This window comes from Erigeron canadensis, chromosome 1, assembly GCF_010389155.1.
Source record: "Erigeron canadensis isolate Cc75 chromosome 1, C_canadensis_v1, whole genome shotgun sequence".
Taxonomy (NCBI): Eukaryota; Viridiplantae; Streptophyta; class Magnoliopsida; order Asterales; family Asteraceae; genus Erigeron; species Erigeron canadensis.
In genome coordinates, this window is record NC_057761.1 from 6,466,091 (window position 1) to 6,477,725 (window position 11,635).

The window sequence follows — 11,635 nt, forward strand, 5'->3', positions numbered from 1 at the left end:
TTTCAAAAAGTATATATAAGCGAGAATGGACCAAAACGATTTTTAGCTTAGTTTAAAATTTTATTAACCGAATGTTTAAGTTAATTACTTAAAAAAAAAACCCTACATATATATGGTATTAATTTAAACTTGTGTGAATGTTAAGAAGAATATAATATATAAAACTTGCTCTTTTTTTTTTCATTGAATGTGTAGTAAGATGATTTGTTGGCAATTCATAATAATGACTCTATGGTAGATGAAATTGGTAATTGACAGTGGCGGTTTAAGGTTTTTAGAAGCCTCAAATGAGATTAATTTTGGGGGCCTAGTTCATTACCATATAAATTAAAGTAAAAAAAAAAATAGCTCGTCTTTTGTTATTGAACTACAAGTAATAAAAAAATATGCAGATGTTGATGCAAAAATCAAAAAGGCGTTACTGCAATGCAAATTATATAATGATAATACAAAATTCAAACACTAAGTCTAATATACAAGATTTTAAGGGCTTAAAAATTTGGGGGCGTAAAACAATCGCCGAGTCCGATAGTACTATTTGAGCCACTGGTGATTGACAATTGAATAGCTTATTGAATTTCGTAGTTATACAAAGCAATTTAACGTGGCAGACTGGCAGCTGGCAAGTGAGTATTTTTTTATTTATTTTTTTTTGAAGAGCGGTAGGTGAGTATTAAAAGGTCGTTTTTACTAAATTATTTAAAAAGTATTGCATAAATTTGTCTACATTATTATATATTTTTTCACATTTTCACACCCATCCTTCAAACTGTCTCTTCTCATAATCTCTCAATAGATCTAAATCCAAAATGGTTTCTCACACGAATAATAGTCCTTTAGTTTCAAAATGAATGCAGTTTTTAATTGGACGCAAAGCTCAAATCCAACTTCTGGTGGTAAGTCATATATTATGTATTCAACTTAACTCTACGAAAATGTGAACACGGAGGATTCTTGTGAGCTTAAAACTGGCATCATTAATTCATAAAAACTGCTAATGAAAAATATGGTTAACTTCTGACTAATTTTGTTCACCAACAGGAAACTAAAATACCTTGCCAAAGAATCGCACCTGGATAAGTATAAAAGAGAAAGACACTCCACCGTTTGGAGCATTTCCATAACTGGTTCATTCCGATGTACATGAATTTGCAGGGAATCATTTTATAACTTAAACAAAAGTTTGTACCCAGTATCTATAATAGCATCAGCTAGTTAATCACATTTAAACTTCAAGGGACCCTCAATCTCGCGAAGAAGTGGCATTTGGTATCTTGCCACAGCCTACAAAAAGTAAGAAATCACCGGAAAAATAAATTAAAACTAAAAAAATGCATAAAACGTGTAGTCTTAAGTAGTCATAAACTATAATTTTACCCTAGGCTTGTTGGATCTGACTTTGCTACAAATAATAGGAGTTATTCTACCAGTCGCATCTTGGTCAAACACGGGATAATGTTAGAAAAAAATCATTAATAATTAATTTAAAAAATGTTTTATTTATTAATTAAGGTATGTTATTTTATAGATGTAGAACCCATACGAAAACACGGAATATGTTTGGAAATATAATCTTAATAAATAACTTTAAGCATTTTTAATTAAGGTCCTTTTATTTACAAACTAATGAGTCCTTCACAAAGAACTTATTCTGGGTGAAAACCCCCAAAATTACACCAATAAAATTTGAATCTTTTATACAATAAAATCAAATATCTGAAACCCTAAATTCAAAATACTTTTAAAAACAGTTAGAGTAGTGTTAGAATATAATCATGCAAATAAACCAAAATATGAGTGTCAAACTTCAAAGCTACATACTTTATTTTAATAAAGGGCAATTTAACAAATATCTTCATAAGGCTCGTGAAGGCCAGTTTTGCCAAATATCCACTTTTGCCTTTGAGATACGTAAATAGCGGTTGGGCATTACTCATTCGATCTACAAAAATGTAACATTTTTCAGCTTCTATGCTTACCATTATATTATTATAATAAAAGATAAAAGAGCAATAAAAAAAATGCTAATATACACAAGTCAGTTCCTTGATAGTTGTTTTAAGCACTTCACAAAACTTGAAGTGACACACTTTCATGTCCAAAACCGTATAAAAAGTCATCTTAAAGTGCATTCGGATGCCATCTTCATTAGGTTGTATATACTTAAACCAAGCTTTATATGGGTAACTTCAAAAAGACAATGCTTTAGAGCAACTTCAAAAACCCCAGCCCAAATTGGTATAGGGCACTGACACTTGTATACATTAAAAAAAACTCACCATGTCTTTAATGTTGCCCTTTAATCAAAAGCTTCAATATTTGCTCCTCCATGTTGGTTGCTTCATGTTGCCTTGAATCTAAACATCCAACTGCAAAACATATCTTGGGTCATTAAACAATTTCCATATATGAAGGTCCATATTGAAATTTCCAAAATTTTAAGTACCATGATTCTGTTTAAAGGTCATAAAACAATACCAACATTTGCACATTCAAAAGGCTTTTAAGGAAGTGCCCCACGTAGTCAAGTTTTTATTCCTTATGTTGCAGGTCTTAATTGAAGAAGATAAGCTATATGATTCACTAAAAGATGACACAAAAATGTAAATTAAGCAGATACCTATCAGCGTGAAACATACTAATATCAACCCGAATTGCCGCTCGAAGAGCTGCCAAAAGGAAAGCCTTAATAATCAAAACTATAACAGAATTTTAAATGTATCATGATCATATTAACAAATCAAGAGTTGAATGTTAACACATGGAAATCACTTCGAGTTAATGTCCCTTCATTTATAGCAATTGCAGACTACGTAAAAAGTTGTGCTAAATGCATACCCCCGACGACAAATCTTGAATAGACACAATTGGTTTTAAGTGAAGTGACAAGAGAATATAATGTTCATCACCATCTAACTAAATATGGGTCAACATGGGCTACATTTTTATAAAGGGATATTTTGAGTTTTTTACCCATTTAACTAATTATGGGTCAAGATAGGTAATATGTTTTCTGCAACACAATCATATGGGTCAAATACGTCAAAGGCCACTTGAAGTATATTTGAATGCTTAAACACATGAAATCAATATTAAAAATATCACCTGAAGAGTGTGGAATATCTGTTACTGTGAGGAACCTTCTTCCTGGACGGTTGGGAGATCGGAAATCACCCCTCTAAATTCTACGAAAACCATTCTAAGCTGTTGGAAAATCGAAAATCAACCCAACAGGCTGTTTTGAATTTCACTTTTCGACCATTTAGACACCTCCAATTTTAGCTAACCTTATATCGTCTTCTTAAACATACCAATACGATAAACAAATACCAATGAGCATTAATGATCTCGTCCCAAATTACTCTTGAGACCTTGCTTTTTCAGCAATCCGCCAATCCCTATCAAAAAAAAAAAAAAGGAGCTAAACCAATTTTGAAAAGGTTATATAAGAACTTACATTAAACACAATGAACTTATATAACTCACAAACACCAACAATATCTTTATTCCATTCTACAACAATGACCTTATATAAATCACAAACGCCAAAAACCAATTTCTTACAGTTGAGCTGATTTGTAGTCTGTCACTTGAAAATAAGTCCATCTTAGCACGATAGTACCACCCATATGCGTTTTGGACTTTTACACAAATGCAAACTTTCTATTCCATATAGTCCGCCAACGTCCCGGATTTTCAAAATTATATATGTTTGTACAACGGATTAGGTTAAAGGATTTGGAGGTGTTTAATGGGTTGGACAGCGATTCCCTGCTGGTAAGGTGTGAGAACCTTTTGTACGCCGGTTTAGATGTGTTTTAGATCTCTTAGGTTTTTGCCCGTGGATCTTGTATGTGTTTTAGGGTTTTGGCCGCAGTAGGCATAATGATAATGATTAGGGTTTTCCCCCTTTTATAGATGCTTTTTCGTGGAGAATGAGTCTCTCACGCGTTTTGTATCTTTGGTAACGATCTCCTTTATTTAAGGAAGTGATATGATCGTATCTTTTCATGTTTATCTTCTTTTCTCCAGGCTATGTGATACCCTGGGTGATCTTTTTAGCCTACCTAGGGTGAGGCTTTATCCTGGGTGACGGTGGGTACACCATCAAGTCCCCCAGACTAATAATATGATATGCCAAGATCGTGTTGTTAGTCTTAGCCGAAGAGTTAATTCTAGCCATCCTTCCCCCTGTGTGCAGGGGCTTCGTGACTTATTCCCCAAGTAGGGTTTTTCGGGCCGTGTATATCACTTCTAAGAATAAGGGATTTGATTTGATCTTCTTTCCCTAGATATGGGATTCTTGATAAATGCAAATCAGTTCCTTGTTTATCGAGAGTGAAACGTACCCTTCAAGCATACCCTGCGTGTTTGCATCTGGGAGTCTGCTGTCTTTCAGAAGGTTTTTGAAAGGGATGATTTTGTACTAAAACGAATCTTGAATGGCCCTTTTTGCAAATTGACGGCAGTGCGGTTCATATCCCTATATAAGGTAAGCAATTGGATCCGGGTTTTTGTTTTTCACTTTTGTTGATAGATTCCATAAATAGATGAAGTGGGGTTATCGGAAAAAGAGGAGTGTTTTCTGCAAGCATGGCCGGATAAAGACTATTAGCCAGAAGTTTAAGCTCGGTGCCAGGTCGTATGTGGATATGATAAAAATTCGCCGGTTGGAGTCGGATCTGGAAATCCTACAGCGGCGTTCTGAAGATTGTGGCACATCCGTTGGTGTTGCCTCTGTTTCATCCGATGATTGCTCCTCCGATGTTCAAAATTTGAAGCGAGCTCTTGAAATTAAAGATATCCAGCTGCAGACCGCTCGAGATGGGATGGTGAATAGAGAAAATCAGTTACAACTTCTTCGTTCCGATCTATCAGCTCTGCAGGTGAAGTATAAGAAGGTAATGACGGAAGTAATTCCTTTTGTACACCACTTGACCAAGGTGAATCCACTTTCCAGGAAATCTCTTGTCGACCAAGCTGCTTGTGAAGATTTTCATATTTATAAAATATGTCCGGATTCGTCGGTTGGGTCATAGTCATGTTCTCGGATTCTTCATCCGATTTTTAGGTTTTGTACTCGGATTCTTCATCCGGTTTAAATTCGTCGGATTCTTCATCCGGTTTAAAGTCTTCGGATTCTTCATCTGGTTTAAAGTAGTCAGATTCTTGTTATCCGTTTCGTAGTTTTAGCTCTTGGAGTTTTTTGTCCAGGCTATACGTCTTTATACCTTTTTCAGGATTTTGTTGTATGCACTTGCTTTTTCAGCAGTTAGGCATATGCTTTGATAAAATCATAGGAGTATGATTTTGAAATGCCATTGCCTTGTTTGGCGTTTTTGGGCATGCATTCTGTTATAGTCATTACTTTATTATAATATGCTTTGCCTTTTTTGGCTTTTCGAAACTACGTGTGTGAGGTTGCGATCCTTCTTCACCATGAATCATAGTTTTTGTACACCGAAGGGTTTGTAACCCGTCCTTGTATTAGTCCGGTAGGCGTCCCCACCATTCTTTAATAGTGTACTTTAATAGGATATGTTGTAAGAGTTGGAGATCTTCTCTCCTTTTCTCTTGTTCAATAATAGAGTATTTGTTTGCACATAAGAGTTGGAGATCTTCTCTCCTTTTCTCTTTTTATTTATGCATATACATATATATTAGATATATATATTTTAACAATAAAACTTACGCAGATTTGTTGCGTTCCATGTCCTATCAATGGGGTGGCCATCTGTCGTTGAAAGCTTTTACACACCATTTCCGATGACTTTATCGACTTTGTATGGTCCTTCCCACGTTGGCCCCATTTTCCCCAGGTATTCCACCTGGCTTGCGCTGTTGAGCCTGAGGACGTAATCACCGACTTTGAAGCTGTCTGGGTGAACTCTTTTGTTGTAGTATTTTTCAATTCTTTGCTTATACGCAGCCTCTCTTATTGAAGCAATTTCCATCCGTTCCTCCAAAAGGTCGAGGTTTATACGCATTTCTGTATTATTGTCTTCTTCATTTATGTCTATTGTTCGACATGTGGAGACTTGTATTTCCGCAGGTAAGACTGCTTCTGATCCAAAGGCTAGGGAGAATGGGGTTTCCCCATTGCTTTGCTTGGGTGTTGTACGATGTGCCCAGAGTACCAATGGTAATTCATCCACCCAGCCACTATGGCTACGTCCCAGCCTTTTTTCCATGCCTTTCACAATCTATTTGTTGATTGCTTTTACTTGTCCATTCCCTTGTGGGTAATACACTGATGTGAATGATTGCTTTATGTTTAGCCTTTGACACATTTCTGTGAATGTACCCTCCGCAAATTGTTTTCCATTGTCTGAGACTATCATTTGTGGTAGTCCAAAGCGGTATATTATATATTCCCAGACGAAATTCTCAATTGTTTTTCCATTTATGGTTGCCATAGGTTTTGCTTCTACCAATTTTGTGAAATAATCAATAGCCACAGTTAGAAATTTTACCTTTCCTGGTGCTTTGGGTAGTGGCCCCACTATGTCAATTCCCCACTTTGTAAATGGCCATGCGGATGTTACCGATGTCATATCTTGCTTTGGTAGTCTGGGGACGTTTGCATGCAGTTGACATGCTTCACAATTTTGCAAAAGCTTGGTTGCGTCTCTGTGCATGGATGGCCAAAAATACCCCAAGCGCAGTGCTTTTGTTGCCACTGACCTGGGTCCTGCGTGTAGTCCACAGATTCCTTCATGGATTTCAAAAGTTATTGTTTCTGCCTGTTTGGGTCCCACACAGCGTAGCCATGGGGTCAGAAATGCCTTCTTGTAAAGGTTCCCATCCATCAACTTGTATTGTGGAGCTTTGATTCTTATTTTTCTTGCTTCGTTTTCATCTTCTGGCAATATTCCGCTCACCAAATATTCGGTTATCGGTGTCATCCAGTTTTTTCCTTCTTCTTTAACTAAATCATGCACCTGCTTCTCGTATATGGATCTTTCTTTCAGGACCTCTATTAGTACTTTCTTCCCCAGGTGTTCAAATGTTAACGAGGCTAGCTTGCTTAGAGCATCGGCTTTTTTATTTTGATTTCTTCGTATGTGCTCGATGTCGAAGCTTGCAAATTGCTCGATTAATTCCTTTGTTTTTCCCAAGTATAGCTTTATGATTTCTCCCTTGGCTTCGTATTCACCTTTGACTTGGTTGGCTACGAGCTGGGAGTCCACGAAAGCTTGGATGCTTCTGATTTTCATGTCTTTGGCCAGGTCCAATCCTGCTATCAATGCCTCGTATTCTGCTTCATTGTTCGTTGTTTCAAACTCGAATCTTAGGGCATATGTATATTCTTGCTTGTCTGGGCTTACTAGTCGTATTCCGGCCCCGCAGCCTTCTGAACTTGATGCTCCGTCAGTGTATAATTCCCAGGTTTCAGAATCTGCTTCCCCAGTCACTGTGGGTGTCGTGGAGTGAGTTACTGAATTTCTAGTTTCCTGTATTTTGGTAATGAAGTCTGCTAGGATCTGTCCTTTGACTGCGTGCCTTGCCCTATACTCGATATCATATGCTCCTAGCTCGATTGCCCATTTTGCCATTCTTCCATATTTTTCTGGTTTTGTTAAAATTTGTCTCAGTGGTTTGTCTGAGAGTACCACAATTGGATGCCCTTGGAAGTACCTGCGTAGTCTTCTTGCTGCGTGAACAGGTGCTAACACAAGCTTCTCCATCTCTGGGTAGTTTGCTTCCGCTCCTTGCAGTATTATGCTTACGAAGTAGATTGGCATTTGTTTTCTTTCCCTTTCTGTTAATAGGACCGCGCTTACGCATTCGACGGAGGCTGCGAGATATATGTACAGGGTCTCTCCTTTCCTTGGGGATGTCAAGGTGGGGAGTTCTGCTATGTGCTTTTTCATTTGTTCGAATGCTTCGTTAGCCTCCTTTGTCCACTCGAACCCTTTTTTGGCCCCGCAGTTCTTTAATGTCTTGAAAAATGGCAATTGCCTGTCCGCTCCTTTTGAAAGAAAGCGACTTAATGCTGCGAGTTTGCCGTTTAGGCTTTGTACCTCTTTTACTGTCTTTGGAGCTGGTAGCTCGAGTATCTTGTTTACCTTAGATGGGTTTGCTTGGATTCCCCTATCCAAGATATAGTACCCTAGGAACTTCCCCGCCTCCATTCCAAAAGAGCATTTTTTAGGGTTGAGCTTCATTTTTATCTTTCGTAGTGTCTCGAAGGTTTCTTGGATGTCTGCAAGTAGTTCTTCCTCCGTTCTGCTTTTGATGACCATCTCATCTACGTAGACCTCTAGGTTTCGCCCAATTTGCTTGTGGAATGCTTTGTCTACGAGTCGTTGGTAGGTTGCTCATGCGTTTTTTAGTCCAAATGGCATCTTTGTGTAGCAGAATGTTCCTTTGCTTGTATGAAAAGATTTTTTTCTTCATCTTCTTTAGCCATATGTATTTGATGGTATCCTTTATAGGCGTCTAGGAAACACTTCCATTTATGCTCTGCCAAAGATTCAACTTTCCAGTCTACTTCTGGTAGTGGATAACAGTCTTTTGGACATGCCTTATTTATGTCTGTGAAGTCTACGCACATTCTCCAGCCTCCGTCTCCTTTCTTCACCATTACTGGGTTTGCGATCCACGTAGGGTACGTGGCTTCTCTTATGATTCCGGCTTTTAGAAGCTCGTCTACTTCTTTGCATGCTGCCTCATCTCTGTCATTCGATAAACTTCTTTTCTTTTGCCTTACAGGTTCTATAATTTTTCGTTCATTCAACCTGTGTTCCGTAACAAAGGTCTGTTCCCCTAGGGTGAGCACCCTGGGGACCCCTGTCATATCCGCGTATTCCCATGCGAATATGTCGATGTTTTGTTGCAATAATTTGAGTAACTTCTTTTTCAAATCTTCTGGCAGCCCTTTCCCTATGGTAATTAATTGATCAGGAAAGGCTAGGTTCACAAGTACCTTGTCATTATCCTGAGCCTGATCGCTCTGGCTCGGTGTCTTCACTTCTTCTGGTTCCTCCTTTGATTTTTTGACCTCACTAATTTGTTTAGTTTGGTCGTAACTTGATTTTATCATTCCGACGCCTGATTTCGTTTGGAATAGTACCATGGCGTGGACTGTGGAAGGTACCATCTCCATTCGTTGTATTGCTGGTCTTCCCAAGAGAAGGTTGTATGGTGAGGGTGCTCGTACTACAGTGAAGTCTAGGGTTTCCGTCCGTGCAAACGGAGGGTTCCTCAGGGTAACATCAAGATCTATTTCCCCCAGGGGCCATATGCGGTTTCCGGCGAATCCTGCGAGTGGGCCTGTAGGGTTTGTCATTCTTGCCTTTATTGCTTCTGGTAATTGCAGGAAGCAATGCTCATAAATAATGTCGCATTCGCTTCCATTATCGATATATACTCTTCGTACTGAGATATCGAATATATGTGCTTGTATTATTAACGGATCTTTGCTGGCTTTTTTGTCTCCCAAAGCTGGAAAACATAGATCTCTTGACTGGATTTGCGAGTCTTTTGGATCTTTTCGTTTCATGCTTGCTTTATTAGGATCTTTGCCGGCATACATTATCGAGATCTGAGTATCGAAACAGGGAATCTAACCGTTTTTGTGATTTTTGTGAGAAAAATTTTCCGGATTTTGACCTTTTTTGGTGCAAAATTTTCTGGTTTTTAACCTTTTTTGATGCAGGTTGTGGTGATGAGTAGAGATTGTCCCGAGGATGGGGCCAATTGTTTGTACAACGGATTAGGTTAAAGGATTTGGAGGTGTTTAATGGGTTGGACGGCGATTCCCTGCTGGTAAGGTGTGAGAACCTTTTGTACGCCGGTTTAGATGTGTTTTAGATCTCTTAGGGTTTTGCCCGTGGATCTTGTATGTGTTTTATGGTTTTGGCCGTAGTAGGCATAATGATAATGATTAGGGTTTTCCCCCTTTTATAGCTGTTTTTTCGTGGAGAATGAGTCTCTCACGCGTTTTGTATCTTTGGTAACGATCTCCTTTATTTAAGGAAGTGATATGATCGTATCTTTTCATGTTTATCTTCTTTTCCCCAGGCTATGTGATACCCTGGGTGATCTTTTTAGCCTACCTAGGGTGAGGCTTTATCCTGGGTGACGGTGGATACACCATCAATATAACTTGGGAATCTGTACCCGTTCTTCACATTCCCGTCATCAAGAGTTTTAGTATCCTCCCCTTTATCCCATGTGAAAGAGATGGTTTTAACAAATTTCTACAATGTATTTCTTTATAACTAAAACAAACTACATCAACAAAACAAAGATTTACCTCCGTATTTTTAGAACCATTTCTTTTTAGACAAACTTCCATCCCAACACACGTTTTTCATCTCAATATTAACAACAAATAATAAAAATTGCCAAACAAATTCGGTTACCTCATTTTATATTTTTGCTATTTCTTCAAACATATTGATTTTAAAAAGTATATTAACTCAATCATCAGTTTAAAAACAAAGATAATGCAGTTGAAGGTATCTATATCATGGCCTGATAATAACATTTCCATTAACGGTTTATAACCTGATAATAACATGACCTATAGCCTGTGAGTATCCACTGGTCATGCTTTCGGTTTTCTCCGGAGATAAGTGAGTCACCTGAAACCCCAACATATCAAAGTGTTACACAGTTAAACATCTTTTTATCTAAATAAACAATAGTTTAGGCTGATATTGAAATTAGTGCCACTAACAGCTTAATGTATATGATCCATTATATGTTCTCTTGCAAAAGAAAGTTCTATATAAAGCTATTGAACAAATATTCAAGCAAAAACACAATCCTTTTTCATATTATAATATCCTAATCCTTTTATCTTTAAATGTGCTTCACAGTCAAAAAAGCTCATATATATATATATATATATATATATATATATATATATATATCTGGTCAGAACTGCATATAGATGAATACAACATAATTGCATCAAGAAGAAACATTTGAGAAGCTTTATCAGAGCCAAGTTTCTTACCAGCATCGATAAAAGGATTCTGATCAAGCTCACCCATAACTATTCAAGCAAAAGAACAATCCTTTTTCATATTATAATATCCTAATCCTTTTATCTTTAAATGTGCCTCACAGTCCAAAAAGCTCATATATATATATATATCTGGTCAGAACTGCATATAGATGAATACAACATAATTGCATCAAGAAGAAACATTTGAGAAGCTTTAACAGAGCCAAGTTTCTTACCAGCATCGATAAAAGGATTCTGATCAAGCTCACCCATAACCATATCACACAGTTTGTCTACATAAAACACACGTATATTTATCACAAATATTTCTATCACATATTTAATGTAAATCTGTTTTTAGAAAATATTAATTCAAATATTATAAAAAGATTAAATATATAATATATTGATGAATAAATCATAACAGGATTGGAATTTTCTTTCAAGCATTTTATCAAACATCTTTTGTGCACTACTCAACATCTACAAAAAAAACTTACTCATAAATCCTTTTTAGTTGCTTTTCTTCTTCAACCCAGTTGAACAAACCAACCACCATATTTATCATCTGGAATAAAAAAAACCAACCATCACCGAACTGATATAGATTTTGTACGTATATATATATATAGTTTAAGATGAACAAAAACCGATTTTGTTCGTATAAAGAGATAC

At 37.0% G+C, this 11,635-nt stretch overlaps 2 long non-coding RNA genes across 2 annotated transcripts; both read right to left on the minus strand.

Moving 5' to 3' along the window:
• Window positions 1-1,195: 1,195 nt before the first annotated feature.
• Window positions 1,196-3,171, minus strand: LOC122597829. Its single transcript, XR_006323474.1, has 3 exons — window positions 3,106-3,171; window positions 2,280-2,369; window positions 1,196-1,284 (listed from the first exon to the last, which is right to left on the minus strand). It is a non-coding gene; the product is annotated as an uncharacterized LOC122597829 (long non-coding RNA).
• Window positions 3,172-10,576: 7,405 nt separating this feature from the next.
• On the minus strand, window positions 10,577-11,514 carry LOC122597822. Its single transcript, XR_006323471.1, has 3 exons — window positions 11,461-11,514; window positions 11,197-11,253; window positions 10,577-10,592 (listed from the first exon to the last, which is right to left on the minus strand). It is a non-coding gene; the product is annotated as an uncharacterized LOC122597822 (long non-coding RNA).
• Between the last annotated feature and the right edge of the window lie 121 nt (window positions 11,515-11,635).